Source organism: Mustela nigripes, chromosome 12 (genome assembly GCF_022355385.1).
Source record: "Mustela nigripes isolate SB6536 chromosome 12, MUSNIG.SB6536, whole genome shotgun sequence".
In the NCBI taxonomy this organism is placed as follows: Eukaryota; Metazoa; Chordata; class Mammalia; order Carnivora; family Mustelidae; genus Mustela; species Mustela nigripes.
In genome coordinates, this window is record NC_081568.1 from 92,289,648 (window position 1) to 92,311,628 (window position 21,981).

Consider the following 21,981-nt stretch of genomic DNA (forward strand, 5'->3'; position numbering starts at 1 on the left):
AACCAACTAATAAAACTTGCTTTTTATGTGCCGGACCTTATTTATAGTCTCTGGATCATCTGTCTTCATTATTTTGATATGCTGTTGACAAGGCAAGATTTACTCCAAGAGGACCCTCTGCCCCCACCCAACACTCCCCGAATAAGCACTTTTGATTTACTTCTGGTCCTCAACTCACAAAGGAACCGTAATTCGTCAAGAATGAAGTCAAGAACACTTTAGTAATGAATCCCAGCTGAACAAAGGTGGAAATTCAGGCACAAGAAGCAACAGACCCAGCAGGTGGGCTCGGAACTCAGACCTCCGGTTGCGACTGGGTGAGGCCGAGGTTGCAGGAGGCCCGGGAAACTTCGGTGGCTCTGGCAAGGGGACGGCAAGAGAGAACAACTTCGTCCAGGTCCCGCCGAGCCCCGCACTGCTGGCGCCGCTCGCTCGGGTAGGCAGTGGGTCAGGGCGGGGCGTCGCCCACACTCAGCCGGGGCGGAACCCACCGAGGTGAGTGAGCTGGGCGCTGTGTAGCGCGGAGCGCCGGGGCGCCGAGACCCAGGCGAGCCGGAGCGCTTTCCGCGGGGTTTGGCTCCTGTCGCTTCCCGTCTCGCAGAACCGGCATCGCGGCCGCTAGAGCCGCGGCGCTGCGAGTCCTCCGAGCCGGGCTGCGGGGCGCGGGGCGCGGGGCGCGGGGCGTGCCAGGAGGGGGCGCGGAGCCCAGGGCTCCCGGACACAGACGCAGGTAAGGTCTGGCGGCTCAGAGCCCGGCGGGGCGCGCCTCCCCGACGGTGTCCGGCCTCCGCCGGCCCTGACCGGCTGTGGTGGCTCTGCCGGACTCCAGTCGCGGGGAGCTAGGACTGCGGGAGGGCTGGGCTGGCCTGGGGCTGGGGCTGGGGCTGAGGCTGGCCTGGCTGCCTCTCGCCCCGGCCTCAGGTGATGCGGCCCCCGCGGTTTAACTTGCGCCCTTGAGGCTGTCTGCGGAGCCTTCCGGGCGCGACCCTGGACCGGGTGGAATTACACCGGGTCTGGAGATGCGAGCCAGGGCCGTGAAGATCGGGGCCGTGAAGATCGGGGCCGTGCTTGGGGGCAGGGGGAGCAGGGTTCCGGCGGAGGGCAGGGAGCGGGTGGTGGGCGACTGGGTCGATTGTCGGACGCCCTCCGGGTCGGAGCTGGGGAACTGAGTCCTGTTTCATCTGAGAGCTTCTGGGAGGAGTCGGCACACACCCCCCTTCTGTGGCCCGCTGCCTCCGCTCAGAGCCACTTTCTTTTGTCTGGTCCATTTTGGTGTTGTCCTTTTAGCTGCTTTTGTTGCAGTCGTGGATCCAGAGTGTACAGACTTGGCTAGGCTGAGGTTATAAGGACGCTTTGTGCAGCGGGGCGGAGATGAGGAGAGGGTTGGGGGCGGGGGCTGTTATTCTTACTGCCCTATTTAGCACTAATGTGTATGTATTACCCCGTGTTCTTTTCCAGATAGTACTCAATACTTTAGTAGCATCTGATCGTTTCAGGTGCATCCAAGAGAGCATTCATTAGTTAACTTCAAAGGAGCGTTGTATGGACAGGTACCTATTAAAATACCCCATTTTATAGACCAGACAGCTGAGGCACCCACGCCGAAACATGATTTTATCAGAACTAAGCAGCCAGCCGTTGTGGGAGGTGTGATTAGAACTTGTCTGGCTGAGAGTTATTCTTGGTCCAGTCACTTAACCCCGCGCAAAATGTAGGGCTCAGGATGCCCATTGGATACTCTTTATGCTTTGTAAGTCCTTAATTACTAAGACCTCTCATTAAAAATGGAGTTGAGTTTTTTTCAGACTCTGGGAATATTACCCCTAAAAAGTGTTGCTTAAAAGACTGGAATCATTTTGTTGGGGAGACCTAAGTTCAGCTTCCTGTTGCTGGAAAGACCAATATCCAAGAGAGGAGGGTTTTGTTTGTTTGTTTAGTTTTTGTTTGTTTAGTTTGTTTGTTGTTGTTGTTTTTTATGTGTGTGTGTGTTTCAAGTTATGTTCAGTTAGCCACTGTATCACACATAATTAATTTTTGGTATAGTGCTTGGTGATTCATTATTTGAGTATAACACCCAGTCTTATCAAATGCAGGTGCCCTCCTCAATACCCATCACCCTGTTTTCCCTACCCCCATCCCTCCTCTCCTCAAGAGATGAGTTTTGGTTGGAGAAGAATATGAGCTTTATTCAGAAGACCAGCCCTCTGGGGGAGAAGGTAGACTTTTGTCCAAAGACCTTCCTAGGTTTCTGTGTGGCCCAGAGGTTTTTAAAGGGGTTTAATCAGTTAAGGGAGTATAGTACTCTATAACATTTATTGATTACATGTAGACTTGTGATACCAGCTACCGAGTTATCTTGGTACTTGGAGGCTGTGCAAGATCTGGTTCCTTGGTACCGGGGTGGTTGTACAAGAGTACTCTGTTCTTTATGCAGTGGAGGGCAAGATTTACAGATGGACAAAGGGAGATCAGTGGAGTCATTTGTGTGGCCTTAAAACGAAAAAAAAAAAAAAATGGGCTGAAAGATTGCTGGGCTAATCAGAAAGTTGAGGTGGCTTTAAGCATACTTGTGGGCCTCTGTGCCCTGGGAGGGTTCTAGTCTCTTAGTCCAAAGCCAGTGGTCTGCAGATCTCAAAGAAAACAAATTAGTTTTATTACAGATCAAGGGCCTTAAATCAGCAAACAAGGAGTGTGTTAACTTGAAGCAAGTTAGCCCTTAAGACCAGCTGGAGCGCTGTTACAGTTTCAGTTGTTGAATAGGATCAGGGAGTAACAGTGAGGACTAAATTTGTCTTTGGCCTATCAGATCTTTAATATCCTATTTAAATATGGTGCTGCTGGGAGCCCTAAATATTTATTTAATGAATAAATAGAATGGAAGAAGTGGGCACATAGGTGTTCTAGAATATTGAGCAGCAGGTTTTTTCTCAAACAGAAGAATTAAAAGTTTAGGAGAATAACCATTTCAATAATTTCAGTGAAATTTGACTTGTAATCATGCATTTATGTTGTTTTTTAACTCTCCACAACCAGCAGCTGTTCACCAGTTTCCCTAGGGTTTGCTGCTCTTACATGAGTTTGCTGATCTTTTACTGCCCATTTTTCTTCCTCTCTTTGATTTGTATTTTTGGTTTTTCAAAATGAAGATATTTTTCTTTCTAAAATCAAGTAGCATTCTTTTTTTTGATAGAGTAGACTCCAGCAGAATGCTTATGAGTGTATTTTAAGGTAGACGCCAGCCTCTTTAATAAGTAGCTGTCATACATGAAGCAAGAATTCTTTCAGGCAAGTGTGCAATGAATTAATAATCATTTTAATAGATCTCTGTAATATTTTATGACACATCTACCTCATTTAATGCCTTTCTATCCAGCAGCATAAAGCTAAAACATTTCATTTACATTTTGCTAACTACATAGCACAAATGTTAGGGCACAGTATGCCTAGACTCATTTATCGACTCGTGAAATAAACAAGATTCTTTCCTTATTCAGCCTTCATTCAGCTACCTGGGGGGGAAAAAGAAATGATAATCTGGCCTTTCTCTCATAAGGGATATTTAGAGAATTAATGAAGTAAATATGGTTAACTACATGGAAAAAAAGATGCCCTGTGACTTCAAAGTGTGACTGTGGAGTCATGAAACTCTGCCCCTCCCTGCAAACATGCTGTTAATAAGTTTTTGAAAGAGAGTGGTCATTCTAAGTAGTCACTTTAGGAAGCTAAACACTTGTAACAGTATTGCTGCGAGTCACAATTATTTCAAATCTTTTGCAGTTTCTAGTCCATTTATAAGTAAAAGAAACATACTTCAAGGATCACTTTTATAAGGACTGGTTTGTGTTTGTAGTTTTTCAATTAAAAAAAACTAACTCATTTTGAACCCATATTTTATTTGAGAAACTTGATAAAATGATTTCTACATAATTGTGAAACTCATTTGTACCTTCAAGATTTTACCACTATTAAGGATGTTTAAAAGATTATTTGAAAGGCTATGAAAGCTATTTGAAAAGGGTAACTTAGTAATAGTTTTAAATAATGGCAACATTGTTAGAATAACTGCATCCTTCCCAGAGGGAACATTCTGAAGGGGGCAATGCCTACTTGAAGGCTAAAGTTCTATGTCTGTGTGTATTTTCGTACATAGAAATATTTATTTCTATGTGTACATTTGCATGTTTGTTAAGTATTTTGAAACTAATAATTTGTTTCATACCCTGACAATTGATTGTAGTCCACAGTAAAATGGGGACACAAAAATACCCACATTAAAATGTGTTTGGGAGCATCTTCATGGCTCAGTTGGTTAAGCATCCAATTCTTCATTTTGGCTCAGGTCATGATCTCAGGGATCATGAGATGGAGCTCCATGTTAGGCCTCATAATGGGCTGTGTGAGTACAGAGTCGGCTTAAAATTGTCTCTGCCCTTCCCCCAGCACACAAGCATGGGCACCATCTCTCTCCCTTTCTCTCTCAAATAAATCTTCAAAAAATATCTTTTTCACCCTAGTATATGATAAAGTATATTAAAATAGAATCATATTGATGAAATCTAACTATTCTTGTACTGTAAACATTAATTGTTTAACAAGGTGTTTTATTGCTTCCTTAGATTTTGAAAAAAATGTAAGGAAATGGCTTGAGTGGCAAATCTTTTAGAAAAGTGGAAAAGCTAAGAAAATCCATTGCATTTTTTTAAATCCTGATAAATTTCTCTATAGCAAGCAGAAATATTGAAGAAGGTTATATTAATAATAGAACTGGTCTCAAATTCTATAATCTCTTTATCTGACTAATTCACTGATGGTGTGATAGCTGGAAGACTTTAGAAACAATCAGTACATCATTAGCACACATTTTTAAAGCAGCTTCAAAGCATCCTTCATAAAATGGCTGAGATAAGCATGAGAGGTATTCTGGTTGAGAATTGCTTGTCCTATTTAGAAGCCTATTAAAAAAATTCATCCAAGGGGCTAGAATTGAAGTATGGGCACCAAAGTAGACAGCTTTTAATGAATAGTGTAGACAGTTGGGCCAATGGTACAATGAGTAGATTGAGGACTGTTTAAAGTTTACTTAATAGAGATAGAAATTAAAACTGAGGTGTATTTTTCTGGCCATACTTTCTTTTAATTTTTGGTTTTATGGCAAAACCCATTTTTTCTCAGACTACTGGTCTTTAGGATAATATATAAATTGTATAATAAATATTTACATGGCTACACCTATCTGACTTAAAACCAGCTAAGTCTGTATAGTTTTAAATAAAGATTTCTCTCTTTTAGTCAGGCATTATACTGTTTGCTCACCAAACAACCATATCCTTTCCCAATTTAGTGTTTTGGCTTATTTTAGTTTTCTTGCTCAAAGTATCCGTTTCTCTCCACTCTATTTGACTAACACTCTCTAAATCCTCTCTATTCTTTAAGACCCCACTGTAATACCACTGTTTTCCACAAAGCTTTCCCTGACTTCCTAGTTCTTGTTTATAGTTTACCAGATAGTTCTATGTGTTGGTTACTTTCTCTGTCTTTTATTATTTCACTTTCTATTTGAACTTGTTCTCCATCTTGATTTTTTTTCCCTCAAAGACACAAGTCATACCTTAAATATATATTTGTTTCTGAATCATATATATGAACTAGAACACTGGATAATAGGATCACCAGCTTATAACATTAGATCTATGAAATAAATTTATTAATCAGATACTCAGGTACAATTTTTTCATGCTTCACAATTATATCAGTTAGTATTCTAGTAGAAAGTAGGTTGCAGTCTTAAGTGGGATAATGGAGAAGAGTTTAACTTGAAAGGTATGCCTGGATTAAAATAAGCCAACAATGGATGGTGAAGCATGCCAGGACTAGCAGTGGTGGGAGCCATTACTTTCCCTAGGCCTGAATGGATATTAAGAAGAGAACCATGACTAAAGCCCAAAGAGGGTAACTATGTGGAAAAGTCTGTCCAACTTACAGCTCTGGCCTTTCTGTGACCAGGCAAGGAAGGAGCTAGGGAAATAAGTACCCCAGCTTCACTCTCTTACAGTCCTGTGATGTCCTGTTTTTGTTTTTGTTTTTCTAGTCTAATTTAGTTACTGTCATGTAAGAACACTTCGTTTGTGATGATGCATTTCATTTGAACTACTCTTTCTTTTTTTCCCCTCGTGATGCTAGCTGTTATGAAATTATTATACATGCCTTCTTAATTATTCTCACGTTTTATGTTTTTCTTGTACAGTGCATAGGTGGGAGGCATAGAACTGTCTGCATAGTCATTGACAAACCTGTCCCTCTACCATTTCAACCATGTGACTTATCTTAATCAGGATTGCTCATTTTTCTCTTTGTGCCATGTTGATAGATCAGTGGTTTTCAGTCTTAGCTGTATGTGGTTCTCAAAGCAATGATTCTCAAGCAGGTTTAGGATAAGGCTTGAGCATCTGTCCATTTGTTTATTTATTTATTTACTGAGCATCTGTTCTTTTAAAAAATACTCAGATATTTCAGATACACAACACGTGAGAAGCACTAGCAAAGTTAATCTCTTTGACCCAAAGATTATGGTCATAGCCTCTTTTCTCTTCATTGTTTATGTAGGACTGTAAGTAAGCCTCAAATGCAATTCTAATGTTGCTTTATGTACTCTTGAAAGCAAAATAAATGTTTTAGATATTAACATTGAGAAATGCTTATGATATAGGGTGTAGAATATGTGGTTTCCATGTTACTAAAAATAATTTGTAGTTTAGAAAAATCATAAAACATTTCAAATAGTGAATAATAACATGAAGAGTCATGTTTTCATTACTTAGTCAAATAAAAATTAACATTTTACTATTATTTCTGATTTTTAAAAATATGATTTAAGCCCCCTATATTCCTTCTTAGTGGTTACAATTATCTTAGACTTGGTGTCTTTTATTCCCATTCATATTTTTAAACTTATACTACCTCAGGATGTATCTGTTAACAAAATTTAACATTGTTGCACATGCCCTAAAAGTTTTGTTCGTAACTGTCACTATGCTGTGTATGTCATTTTTTAATATTTATGCAGCCTTTTTTCCTTATTTAACATAATTTGGAATTTTTTCTAGATACATGTCCCTCTAGTTTGCTTTTATTGCTATACAGTATTAAATTGTATCAATGAACAGAAATTTATGCGTCAGACCTACTGCAAAGTGTTGCTAAGGTGGATGTTCTTACATATTTTTTATGTACATAAAAACCTAGATGGGGACGCCTGGGTGGCTCAGTTGGTTAAGCAGCTGCCTTCGGCTCAGGTCGTGATCCCAGTGTCCTGGGATCGAGTCCCACATCGGGCTCCTAGCTTGGCAGGAAGCCTGCTTCTCCCTCTACCTCTGCCTGCTGCTCTGTGCTCGCTCACGCTATCTCTCTCTCTCTCTCTCTGACAAATAAATAAATAAAATCTTTAAAAAAAAAAAAGACCTAGATGTAAAACTGTAAATCAGTAGGTAAACATTCTCTTTTACCACAGTTTGGCAGATTGCTTTCCAAAACAGTTGTGCCTACTTGTACTTCCCCATAGCAATTGATGAGACTGTTGGTGTAGCTTCATATCGTTTTTTACATGGGATATTGTGAGATGTTTAAATTTTCCCCAATGTAATGGTCATAAAATGGTATCTTATTTTAACTTTAACTTTCCCCATTTCTGGTGAAATTGACCACTTTCCATATGATTGCTAGCCATGTGCATTTCCTCTTCTCGAAATAGTGTTTTCCCAAGTTTTGCAGTTTTTTACCTTACTGATATAAATTATTTCTAGGTAAGAAGAAAACATGCCATATAGCTTAACACTGGAATATCCATAAAATTATTAATCTTGTAACAAGTTGTACAAATGTTTCCCAGTTCAAAATTGGTATCTGAATAGTTGCCTCTAGTAATTTTTTCTCTCTCTCATGAGGTTCCTATGAAGATACAGAATAAAATGAAAACACGACATAAAATTTAAAAAAACCAAAAACCTCATAAAACACAAAAACCAGGGGAAAAAGTGACTCTAAGAGTAGGTTGTCCTCTGCTCAGAAGAATTTCTGTACATTTCCTTGCCACCCTTGTTGTTGATACAGACTGCCTGATAAATACAGACTAAGAGGCTTCTTTCTGTCCTTCAGTCAGTTCCCTCAGGTAGGTAAGTCCTCTACCAACTAGCAAACTGCGAAGACATCCCTCTCAGCCTCTCAGACACTGCCCTGAAACTCCTGGATGTTCTTTCACTTGCTGTGTTCCACACAAGTAGCAGCAAGTGCACAGGCGGGAATTGTAGGGGTTTGTGGCACGTGCCACAGAGCATTCGGAGAACTGAAATGCAAAGAACCCTGTTGACAGTGTAAGGCAGAATTGCCGTTGTATCTGGGTTTGCATGGGTCCTGTCGGTTTCTCTCCCAGGGAAATGGATGGACAGTAAAGGGTGGGGCATGATGCCCCGTCTAAAGAACAGAAGGGAACAGGGAACCAGTTGGTGAAAGCCTTCTAGAGACAAGAAACAGGATTGAGTGCTTTTTGTATTTTTGCAAGCTCTGCCACCATAGATCTGAGTAGGTGGGTAGAAGAGTGATCATGGTAATTTTTTTACTTTGTCTGTTTCACACAAAGTCTAGTCAGGTCTTCCTGTGATTCATTCCTAAAATGAAATCTCTGAAATACTGTGGAACAGAGGAAGGTTTATTATTGAAAGGAACCGTGATGTAACATTAATTTCAAAGGCTTCATAGGTAGTAGTTGCATGAATAATATGTTTGTATCCTGAGTATTCAATTTATGCTTCAGGTGTTCGGCAAATAGTGAAATATTTAAGCTCTTCTTTTCTTTTGTCAAGATATTATTTTGGAATCCCTTACAAGCTTTTGTATGAGGGCAACAGTGCTACTGCCACTTTCTTAAATACTGGCATTCTCAAAAGAAATTTTAAAAATTGAATCTGTTTCATTAGACAGTCTAACTGATTATCATTAAATGTTTTGTTGTGAAATTATGCATATTAGATGCACTGAATCATGAGTAACTGCTTGGAATGTGGGATAAATTAGCGCATCACAGGTTGAGAAACATTTAAAGAAGGCAAGCCAAACGGTACATTCTTCAGTAGCCTCTGAGGGCCTCAGTGAAGGGGAAGACAGAGAGAATCACTAGTGCAGCATGGCCATTTCAGGATGATCATAAGCCACATATTCTTAGTTATGAGCATTATTGAATTTCAGAGTGATCCATGATGAAGGGCTGTCTATGTAGGATAGCACGGTTCTACGTAGATAAGCACTTGCTTGCCAGGCAGTGGTAAATGGGAGAATAAATGATAGGTTTGTCATGATGTAAAGTACACCAAGTCAATGCAAATGTTAAAACCAAAAAAGTACCAATATCCAGATGGTAAGCTAGGAGTGTGTGCAGTTTTTGCAGGCTCTGTTGGCTTATTGGGCCCTGTTTTATTGTTAGAATGGCTAAAGGATAATACTTCTGATGCCACCCAAAAGCTGATCAAGACTGAAAGTAGATCTTGATATTGTAACTAGTTGCTGTTTCCATGCCTTACCATCTGCTCTTCTTAACCTTAGTCATCTAAGATGCCAGCAGGTGGGGGAGTGGGGGTGGGCAGGCTGTGGTGTTTATGCCTCCTCTATCCCAGTAGATAGCTTAACAGAGAGGACTTTGCCCCATCCCAACTTTAAACTGTCCATGAGGGCTTCAATCCACTTCACTCCTCCTATCCTTATAAATCTTAAGACTCAAGAAAATAAGAACTTTGCCTTCACAAAGTGAAGCTTGCAACTCAGCAAGGAAGATGGACCTGGAACAAGTAATTAAAAGTGTGATGAATGTTCTGAGGGAGAACAAGAAAGGTCTTCAGTGGAAAATAATAGTTTATTATCCATACCCCCTCAGAAAGGGGTATTTAAGCTGAGACTTGAAGAATATGGAGGTACCCCTTAGAGGCTAGAGGTGAGCTCTCCAGGGATCCAGCGATAGGAGTCGGAGGAGAGAGCCAGTAGAGTGGAGGATCTGCAAAAGGCTGGACTGCTGGACTATAGGGCAGACAGGGACAGAGCTTGGGCAGCAACCTGGTCAGCAAAGTACGAGGAAGCCTCTAAAGAAGCAGGAGAGTGAGGATTGGTTTTGCATTTTCAACAGACTCTTCCTTCAGTGTAGAGAATAAAATGTCTCAGATTTTCATAAAGTAAAATTTTGGTGACTAGAACCATAATTTCTGGCCTAGAATTCATGAGGCCACACATTTATTTGCGTATTGTTTATAGAGCGTATGGAATGAATTGTCTTCCTTTCTTCACAGTTCGCCCTTGGTCTGCTAGAGAAATTCTATTCCATCCTACACTTTTTATTTTATTTTTTTAAAGATTATATATAGAGAGTGTGTGTATGTGTGTGTAAGTTGGGGAGGGGCAAAGGGTGACTGAGAAGGACAAGTAGACTGCCTGCTGAGCACAGAAGCCAATGCAGGGCTCGATCCCAGGACTCTGGGATAAATACATGAGCCAGAATCAAGAGCCAGACGCTTAACTGACTGAGCCACCCCGGCTTCCCTCCATACTATCTTTTTTGAAAAAAATGGCAAGGAAGCTTTACCCTTAATTCACCTTAATCCTCTTCCCTCACCTTTCTTTCTGGGTTTTCAAGTTTTCAGAACAAATTCTAAGAATCATGGCTATAACTCTGAGTGACACTGCTAAATAACAGGAATAATAAGAAGTTTTTCTTGCACAGGAGAGGCTACCAGTTACGATAACCTGAAACCTGTGCTCTAGATATCTAGGACCTGTTTAGAAATGTTTGATTATGTATCATGTAGATTCATAGATGAAATTGTAACAAAATAAAAGAAAGCAGCGGAACCAAGGACAAAGGCGGGGAGAGCTTGGAAAGTAGACCCAAGACAGAAAGTGTCCTTGCTCTTGGAGTGAGGTTGCCTAGGTTCAATGACATAGGGGCTTGTTTCCTTTGTTTTTACTTAGGGACACGGATTTTAATACCTCTAGTCATCCAGGATACCAGAGTCCTTGGCTACACATGAGGGCAGAGAGGTGGCAACAGAAACTTCCCAGTAAAACCAGGATTTAGAAAGGGCAACATTCTCAATAAAACAATAGATGAGGGGGAAAAAAATTGCTGACCCAGAGAGATTATAAGAAAGTCTATATTGACCTAGTCTCTGAGCAGAATACAGAGAAAAGTCTCATTTGAAAATTCTCTTTATTAACTTTATTTATAAAAAATTTCAAACATACACAGAAGTAGAGAGAATGGCATAATGAATCCTTATGTATCCATCAGCCAGCTTTAATAGCTATTATTCTTTCATTTTTCTTCTTCCTACATTATGTCATTTGTTTCTCTATTATATAGTTTTGCCTATAAATAACCAAAGTTACAATATTTCTCTGTAGCCTGAGGACCTTTAAAAAAATATTAATGCATTATATTCTCACATCCACAAGGTTAACCATTTTTTAGTATGATCCAATATGTAGTTCATGTGTACTTTTCCCCATTTGTCTCAAAAACACATTTTTTAGAGCCAACTTCTTCAAATCAGGATTGAACATGGTCTACACATTGCATTTGATTGATATATCTCTTAAAGTCATTTGTGGAATTTTTCACATTCTGTATATGGCCAGTTGTATGCTTATTGTTGTCATTTAAAATGTCCCCTTATTCTTCATTTAGTAAAGAAAAATGGTTCTCAGATTTTGATGCTCGATTTGGTTCCAATTTAATTTTTTTTTAAAGAATATAGATGGTGCTGAGTACTTTTAATTGCATTATCTCAGGAGGTGCATTATTTTTGGTTGTTTTTATGGGCTGAAATGTGTCCTTGCAAATTAATATGTTGAAGAGCTAATTCCCAGTATCCCAGAATGTGACTGTGTTTGGAGATAAAGTCTTTAAAGAGGGGCTTAAGTTAGAATGAGGCTGTTTGTGTAGGCCTCTATCCGGTCTGATTGTTGTCCTTATAAGCCGAGGAAATTTGGATTCACAAAAAGACATCAGGATGGGTGCCTTCAGAGACCATATGAGGATCCATGAGAAGGAAGCCATCTAAAACCCAAAGAGAAAGAGCTCAGAGAAAACCAATCCTGATGGTCCCTTGATTTTAGACCTCTAGCTTCTAGAACTGTGAGACAAATTTCTGTTACTAAAGCCATCCAGTCTGTGGTACTTTGTTATGGTAGCCCTAGCAAACTAATACAGTTGTCCTCTATTTACTTATGGTTCTTTAGTGATGATGTTAGGGTTGATCTTTGAGTTCATGTGGTACAGCCTTGTGTTTATATTATAAAATAATGTTAATTACCCTTTTTTCTAATGTTTCTTGTATCTTTTGAGGGTCTTTTCCCATAAATATATCATTTTATTAAGGGTTGAAAAATGGTGATTGTATTAATCACCCTGTATTTATTAGCATGATGCCTCATTGAGCTTTTCCTCACTAACTCTTTGGTTATCCTAAAATAGTCTGTTTAGCAAAGGTAGAATAAGTAAGTGGTTGATTTGATTCTTTTCCTTTATCCATTTTCAGATTCTCATGTTTCCTCAATCACTGAGAAGCCTTAACTTCAGATTTTAGATCTTGGGGGTGGCTCAGTGGGTTAAAGCCTCTGCCTTCAGCTCAGGTCATGATACCAGGGTCCTGGGATAGAGCCCCGCATTGGGCTCTCTGCTGAGCAGGGAGCCTGCTTCCCCCCTCTCTCTGCCTGTATCTCTGCCTACTTGTGATCTCTGTCAGATTTTAGATCTTGAATTTATACTACCAAGATGAGCCAAGGAGCCCCACCCCCGCCCCAATATACACAAACTGAGAAGCTTCCCTAACAGGTATTTTTGTTCTGGTGATGTCCTTTCAGCACCTGTTCAGTGTGAAGCTTCTTTTTGGAGAGACAGGTCCTCAGACAGGGCCCCATACTTGTCTCATGGGAGAGTTTATGTTCTAAGATTATAAAACTCAGGAGGAACTGAGTGAGAATGAGGGGTCAGTATTTGGTTCTTTTCCATACTTAAAAACTTGTAGATCTCAACCATTGTCTGGCTTTAGAGAACCATCCCACATTTAAATCTCCTGCTCAGACACTGTTTACTAGTCCAGATTCCTGAATCCATCTGTGTACTTAATTGTTATACTTGCAAGTCAAGGGGTGCCTTGGTGGTTCAGTCAGTTAAGCATCTGCCTTCAGCTCAGGTCATGATCCCAGGGTTCTGGGATCGAGCCCCCTTGGGACTCCTACTCAGCAGAGAGCCCGCATCTTCCTGCTGCTCTGCCTACTTGTGCTCTCTCTCTGTCAAATAAATAAATAAAATCTTTTTTAAAAAAGAAAGTTAAATAGGCCTCTCAAGTTTAATGTGTCCTAAACTGAACTCCATGCACCTGCATCCTTCCCCATATCAGTTGATGGCAGTTCCATCCTTAAAGTCGTTCATACTAAAAAATTTGGAGGTATGCTTGATTCTTCACTCAGACCCTATGTTCACTCTGTCTGGAAATCCTGTTTGCTCTGTCTACAGTGTGTATCTGGAATTTGACCATTACTTACTACCACCACTGCTCCCACCCTGATCAGAGTCTTGGCTTTTGGCTGAATAACTGCAGCAGTGTTTTTCATTATGCTTTATACTTAGAATTTTATCTAAAACTTGGGGCACCTGGGTGACTCATTAAGTATCTGTCTTTGGCTCAGGTCAGGATCTCAGGGTCATGGGATTGAGCCCCACACTGGGTTCCCTGTTCAGTGGGGAAGTCTGCTTCTACCTCTCCCTCTGTCTCTCCCTCCCCGTGCTCTTTTTCTCTCCCTCTGTCTCAAATAAACAAAATCTTAAAAAAAAAAAAAAAAAGAATTTTATCTAAAACTACATCTTACTTTTTTTTTTTACTTACGGAGTACAGGAAGAAATAAATGTATGCATTAGTGTCATCCCTGGTGGTACAGTGACTTGAGTACTAATCAGAGACTTAAGTAACTCACGAACTATTCACAATTAAAGACTGCTCAGGAAAGAGCAAGTGGTAAAATACCAGGAGCTGTAAACCCTTTTGGGGGGGAAGATGATGGGATAATTAAGTAAAGAAGCCCAAGGTTTTTAGCTTCCAGGTCAGTGCTTTACCCACTGGGACATACCTACTGGTTTTTTATTTTTTCTTTTTGAATCTCAATTACTGACAATCTTTCCCAGTAACCAAGTATATAGTTGCCTCTATAGCCAACAAAAAGCCTCTCTGTGTAACTGTTCCTTTTGCTTAGAGGAAAACTGGATTTTGAAGCCAGGTTACTGAGCTTATCTTTGCTGCCACTTTCGCATTGGAATCATTTCTTGGTTGTGGATACTTGACCCATCGAAAAGAATATAGCCATCCAATAAAAGCATGGCAAGTTAGACAACTACTTAGTGCCACCTTTTGATTAAGACCATGGCTCATATCATATTAAAATATTTAACATAAAGTAAATACCTTATAGCTCTTACTTACTTTTCTAGAAATCAGTCTGAGAAAGATTTGGGGGAAATAAGCCTTTGTTGAACCTCAAGATCAATTCTTCATTGAGATGTTTCCCTCCCAGAACCCTGATAATTTTGTGTACTCTCTCTCACCCAGCTGGCTTAGAACCCCTCTTAACGTCTCATATGTTTTCACAGTACATGTGTTTGTTATTCTTCATATTCCCTGACGAAATAGTAGATGCCTGGCAAATACTTATTGAATGAATGAGTATCTGTAGCTTCAAAGCACAACTTAAAATTGAATTTAAACAATCTCCTGATTTTATTTTCTTCTTTCTGCTGTCTCTTCTCAGTCCAGTTAGGGATATTATTGGCAGTTTTATTTAAAATACATTAAACATATTTTAGATGCCTCAAAAATCTCCAAAATGACTAAATCTATTACTGAAACAAAAAATGGCAGACCTTTATGGACATCAGGGAGGGTATGTGCTATGGTGAGTGCTGTGAAGTGGATAAACCTGGCGATTCACAGACCTGTACCCCGGGGGATAAAAATATATTATATGTTTATAAAAAATAAAAAATTTTAAATAAAAAAAATGGCATACTTACTCTGTGGTGATTTCTAGTATTTACATGTGAATACAAAAGCACACCATTTATTTTTAAAGTGTATTTTGCTCTCCTTACAGTTCTGTTAATTCTGTATGTAATTTCTACTTTTTCTTATATTTCCCCCTTAGAAAGTAGCATGAAGAAATTAGTGAATATATGGGTCCTACACACTATTATTTCCATTCATCTTTAGAATTCATTCCTTCTTTTTTAATTTTAATTTTAATTTTTTGACACAGAGCATATGTGCATGTGTGTGTATAAGTGGGAGGAGTGTGGGCAGAGGGAGGGAGAGACTCTTAAGCAGTTTTCATGCCCAGAACAGGGCCAGTTATGCAGCTCAATTTTATGACCCTGAGTCACCATCTGAACTGAAATGAAGAGTCATAGACTTACCTGACTGAGCTGCTCAGGTGCCCCAATTCGTTCATTCTTTTACCAAAGAATGGTAGCAGTTAAAATGGACAAAATTAATCAAAATACAAAAGTTAACAAAATGTGCTACTTTAACAATTTTTTTTTTCAATTCTTGAAAGTATGACTTGTATTGAAAAACTGCAATGAGCATTCAGGACTGAGTGCCTGAGGTATATGTATGAGAGAAAGAAAAGGAAAAAAAAGAGAAATTTAAAAGAATAAAGAGGTGGTATTGCATTGTAGTATGTAACTGTATGTAGTTACAGGAGAAGGTAGGAAGTAACTGGGTAGCTACTGCAACTTCAGATTCATACTGCCTTTTCTTCTTGAAGTTAAATATGCTTTGCATCATGCCTAAGAGTTCAGCTTTTCCAGGGGAGGTAGCAGAGAGGATGGGTGAAAGGTAGGTAGATGGAGAGGAGGTAGCGTGAACTCCTTAGTACTTGGCTATCAACAAAAGTTGGATGATTTTCAAATTCAATGTTTCTGGATGTGAATACATAAGTATGTGCAGCACCATTTAAATAAAGCTGTTGAAATTGACTTTATCATGTTTGAATCTAGAAGTGTGTGACATCAACAGTTACTAAAGAAAATTGAGCTCTCTTTCTGTGATTTGTGACTTAGATATTTTTAGAATTAATAATTTGCTGGCTCTAACTGCTGTTTTAGTCACTATAGCTACTAAGTCTAGAATTGCAGAATTGGCAGTTTAGAAGTCAGCCAATTCAGTCTCTTATTTGTACTTATACAGGATCTGATACCCTTGAGAAAGACTGGAAACTAATGGAAGAGGAATGCTGAATTGTAAGCTAGCTTTCACCAAATAACGTGTGTTCCAGAAATTACTACAGATCCCCATAAGGCATATACATTCCATAGGGATCTGGTCATATCTATAAGACCCCTTTCTAATTTTTGCTTAGCATAAGGTTACTTTTGGGTCCTGATGTGTTATTACACAGGTCACAAACAAATATAGTGGCTGTTTATTACTTTGAAAACTCAGTCATTTGTATTTTTTAACTTTTTACTGACAATTGATTACAATGTTATTCTTCTTTTCATTGGCTTGCTTAGATTTGGGCATATTTTATTCTTCTGTGTTGACAACACTTATCAAGATCAACCATCAGCAAGGAGAGCTGACCTGACGTCAGTGTACAAAATAATATCTGTGCAGGTTATTCTCACTAGAGTTACTACATTAGGTGTTCTATTCATGTTCACAATCATGTTTCCAAAGCCCACTTCTGTAAAATAGTCATGGATTACTCCTGGGATTATTGTGTCCTATGTAACAATGAGATTTCTTTTTCATTAAGAACAGTCTGCATTTTATATTGCAAAAGGAATAATCCTTCTCATTTTTTGGAGGCAGAATGTACCAAACACTGCTAGTATATACTAGTATATACGACCTTTAGTTGACAAACTACGCTTTAGTCTAAAAGCTAAAAATACACCACTATGTTTTAAGAAAAAAAAAATCATATACACATTTTTTTTTAAGATTTTATTTATTTATTTATTTTGACAGAGAGATCACAAGTAGGCAGAGAGGTAGGCAGGCAGAGAGAGAGAGAGAGAGAGAGGAGGAAGCAGGCTCCCTGCCGAGCAGAGAGTCTAATGCAGGACTCCATCCCAGGACCCTGAGATCATGACCTGAGCCGAAGGCAGAGGCTTAACCCACTGAGCCACCTGGGTGCCCCCATATACACATTTTAAATTTAAGCCCCAGAAGATATGACCAGTGTGTTTCTTAACCAGTAGTGGAATATACCTATTATGTAAGTCATTTTCTCTCTGATTTTAGTAGTCATTCTCTAAAAAATCATGCTCTAAAAAATCATTTAGTAGTCATTCTCTAAAAATCCTGCCAGACATCAATATATTTTTTGTTAACCTTACATATACAGGAAATAAATACATATGTATATGAACTACTTGGTGCCTGGTGGCTCACTGTTAAGCATCTGCCTTCAGCTCAGGTCATGATCCCAGGGTCCTGGGACTGAGCCCCAAGTCTGGCTCCCATCTCAGTGGGGAGTGTGCTTCTCCTTCTCCTCTGCCCCACCCCTGCTCATGCTCTCTCTCCCTCTCTCAAATCAATAATTAAAATCCTAAAAAAATAAAAATACTCCAATTTCTTTTAATAGTTCTGATTTTTTACTGCTGTCATCATTACAAACGAGTAAGACTGACTTTCTTCTTTCTTTTTCTTTCCTTCTTTCCTTCCGTCCTTTCTTCCTTCCTTCCTTCTTCTTCATGGAATCATTGCTTTATAAGAGCTAATGTCTGTTTTGGTTGTACATTAAAGAGGAATCCTATCTCATCAGCAGAAAATAGACGCCCGCCGACATGTTTATCTATAGACGTACTGCTTCCCAGCCAGTCTAAAGCAGACCTGAGGGGTATAGATACTTCATTATTATATAACGTAATAGCAACATCCACTCTGCTGAGTTAACATGGTATTGAGGGTTGAGGTTGACATCAACCTTTACTATAGCTTTTCCTTTAAAAAAAAAATTAGAAATATTATTCCCTCTGAGATGGTTTGAATTGGCTAAATCAGTTTAGTGTTTTATTTTCTAATTTAGTATGCAATACTCATGTCACATTTTTACCAATTTTACATCCTTTGGTGCTAATTTTTAAGAAATTCATAAATAATAGATAAGACCTGCAAATTCTTTGGCCATATTTCTTTCTTTTTCACTAGCAGATAAATTTTACCTTTTAAGGAGTTATGAACTAAATATTTTCTTTTATGCCAGAACTTTACTTTTACACATTCTTTAACAGGAAACACAATAAAACATGAGCATTCTAATAATGTGAGAGTTGAGAAAACTGGCGTGGTATCGCTAGGTAATGTTGTGGACTGAATTGTCTTCCCTCTCTCCCCATATCTATATGTTGAAGCCCTAACCCCTAATGTAATTTTATTTGGAGTTAGGCCTTTAAGGAGGTAATTAAGGTTAAATGGGGTCAAGGATCAGGCCCTAATCCAATAGGAATCTAGTCCTAATTCCTCCAAAAGAGATTACCTTTGGATCTAATTAGCCTTTTCAACAAACACAAAGAATAGAGATGAGATCATACCAGCAGAGACATTGCCAGTTTGAACTAAAGAGGGCAGAAGAAGGAAAGGCTTTTAAATTTATGGGATCTTATAAAACAGGATAAAGAGCTATCCAGCTATGAACACATCTTATCCTTCAAGAAAAGTGAACAATAACCATGAGGGTAACTGAGATTAGCAGGATTGCCATTGTCCATCCAGGCCCTGAATACACAGGCCTAGAGGGCAAGGCTTTCCTCTCCCGAGCTTCATAGTGTGGGGCCACCTTTGCAGTTTGTCCGGGCTGTCATTGCTCATAGCTTCAGGGGCAAGACTGCCTCCCATGGCCAAGGGTGCTGAGCAGCCTGCACAGTGGACAGAAGACAGAACCACCACCTTGGTGGGCCCTCAAGGGCAGAGCGTTGAGCCCAAGAAAATTATTGTTGAGCCTTAATATCCAATTAAATTTGGCTTGATAGGTTTTGAACTTGCCTGGGACTTGTCTCCTCTTTTCTTTCAGAATTTTCTTTTTCCATTGACTTTTTCTTTTTTTTTTTTTTTTAAGTTTAAAACACCAGACAACAAAAAGTCAGTTTTATATTTCATGCATAGAACTGTGTCTATCCTCTGCTTGTCCCACCATTTTATTTTAGAAACACATAATTACTCTGGTATGACAGGTTCACAGCTGTAGAAGAAGTTTGCCTCAGGAATACTTCAAGTGTCACCCATTCTTGACTTAGATGCTACTTGGGAATGGGAATTGATTCTGGAATAGGTTAAGATTTTTGGAGCTGTTAGAATGATAGGGTGAATGTATTTTGCATGTGAGAAGGGCATGTGTTTTGGAGACCAGAGGAAGAAATGTAGACTGAACTCTGCCCCCAAGGCTACCCTACCAAATCCATGTGTCCAGATGCTTACCCCCAATATGATTGTATCTGGAGATACAGCCTTCAAAACTATAACTAAGGTTAAATGAGATCATAAGGGTAAGGCCATAATCTAATAGGACTGCTATCCTAATGAGAATGGAAAGATGCACCAGAAATGTACATGGATTGTAGAAAGTCCATGTGAAGATACAGGGGAAAAGCAGCTGTCTGGAAGCTAAAAAGAGAGACCCAAATTTCTGGCACTCTGATAGTGGATTTCTAGTCTTCAGAACTTGAGCAAATAAATTTCTGTTGTTTAAGCCACCCAATTCTGTGGTATTCTGTTATGGCATTTCAGTAACCCTAAACAGGTACCATACCTGTTCTACAATGTAGAAATTTTTCGTATATTTAGCAAAACCAATATTGTATCAAATTTCAGAGGAAGAGCTATTTTGAATTATTTAAATAACCAAGGCAAAAATAAATTTACCCTGTTTTGTTAATGAATACTAATAACTTTGAGTAAATAATGCTATTACTAGACATCAAAATAATTATATATTTTTAATTAATACACTTTATATTTAGAGCAGTTTTAGCTTTATAAAAAAAATTTGAGCAGAAAGAAAGCTCCCATGCATTCCTCTCCCCCTGTACAGTTTCTCCTATTAACATCTACTATTCATGTGAAACACTTGTTAGAATTAATGAAAGGATATTGATGTATTATTTTTAAAGTCCATTGTTTACAGTAGGGTTTGCTCTTCATGTTATATATGGTTCTGTAGGTTTTAGCACACATATAACATCATGTATCCACTATTCTAGTATTCCAAACTGTAGTTTCACTGCCCTAAAATTCCCCTGTGTTCCACCTATTCATCTCTCCCTCTCTCTGCCCCAATTTTAGATAATAATATATAAAGATGATGAAACTGCTGGAAATCACTGATTTAAAACTGTCTCTTTTTTGTACTATTATGATACAAAATTAGAATACAAAGTTCTATGCATGAAACATGAAAGTGTATTTTTTTGTTGTTGTCTCCTGTTAGATTTGAAGTTGGTGTGGAAAAGTAGCACATTGTGAACTATAATGTTTATGTGAGAAGCCTTAACATTAGCTTTTTCTATCTTAACCCACCGCAACTTGTTCAGGGTTTGAATTACAAAAGTCTCCTTTAGCGTTTAACCAGTTCTTTGGTGGTGAAAGGGGCTTGGACTGTCTCCATGTATGAACTGATTTTTGGCACATTGGTTTTATAATGAGAGGCCAGCAGGGGCACATTGTTATATTTTCTGCATTCTCCAGTTTTCCCTGGTAATGTAATCCCCTTCTAAGCAGAGGTAGGAAAACATCTCTGATTCCTTGTCTCATTCCCGTTGGAATTCCTTGACTTCCATCTATCATAAAAACTGACCTCATAACCAGAACTAAATGATATAAGTTACCACTATAGACATTGCTCCATATTGAGCATTCTTTACCCACTTTTCTCAAAATAGAGGCAACCATGGGATTTTATGATAGGGGAGAGGGCAACAAAGACTGACTTTGAAGTCGCTACAAGTTTTTAATGTAATTTTTATATTGAAAGTTATTACATAGAGAAGAGGAAATGGATCGCAAGTGTACAGCCTGATGAATTTTCACAAAGTGAGTACATGTATCCATAAATAAGTACTTAGACTGAGAAATCAATTCTAAAGGAGAATTAGTATATTACTAGCACTGCATTACCTTATTTTTAAATGTAACATTGTGTCCTAGAAGATTTCTTTCAATAGCGCACTATGTCCTTCAAATAAGGAAAACGGTGTGGGAAAGTATTTCCCATGATTTTTATTCTTATCATGTAAACTGGTAAGAAATGTACTGGAAGGGGGTGGGAGGTGTCTCTCTGCTCATTAATAATACTGGAAGTATTGAATGTAAATCAGAAAGCTGAATTTAGGGGTGCCTGGGTGGCTCATCTGTTAAGGGTCTGACTCTTGATTTGGGCTCAGGTCATGATCTCAGGGTCATGAGATCAAGCCCTGGGGTCAGGCTCCATGCTCAGTATAGAGTCAATTTAGGATTCTCTCTCTCCCTCTTCCTTTGCCCCTCCCCCACCCACAAGCTCATGCTCTCTTTCTCTGTCTTTAAAATAAATAAAATCTTTTTTAAAAAGTTGAATTTTAACAGCTTAAGGCAAATACATATACCAGTATATAAAAGTTTTATATACAGTACCAAGTACATGAAAGTGATGTAGTTGAGCTGAAAATCAAGAGAATGAGCAGTGTGGTAAGGGAACTGAGAAATTGTGTGTGTGTGTGTGTGTGTGTGATAGAAATGTTTATCCATACATGTTTGCTCCTCAGTATCATGGAACAAACTTGCTAACCACTGTGATTTACGTAGTCCTAAGAAGTTGGAAATATCTGCAGCCCAAAAAAGGAAAAATGATGTCATGTATTAGAACAGAAATTTAGTTTCCTTTTCACTTATTAACTTTTTTCAGTCCTTGAGCCTT

The 21,981-nt window shown here is 39.0% G+C and overlaps 1 protein-coding gene across 2 annotated transcripts in view; it reads left to right on the top strand.

Moving 5' to 3' along the window:
• Window positions 1-347: 347 nt before the first annotated feature.
• The window catches only part of RNF180 (ring finger protein 180), a 192,909-nt gene continuing 171,275 nt past the window's right edge, over window positions 348-21,981 (top strand). Inside the window, exon 1 of one of the 2 annotated variants that reach the window (XM_059416635.1) lies at window positions 348-495. The gene's annotated coding sequence lies outside the window, so the exon portion shown is untranslated. Of the gene's footprint in view, window positions 496-650; window positions 731-21,981 lie in introns of those variants that run through there. The other variant, XM_059416634.1, reaches the window with a different exon arrangement.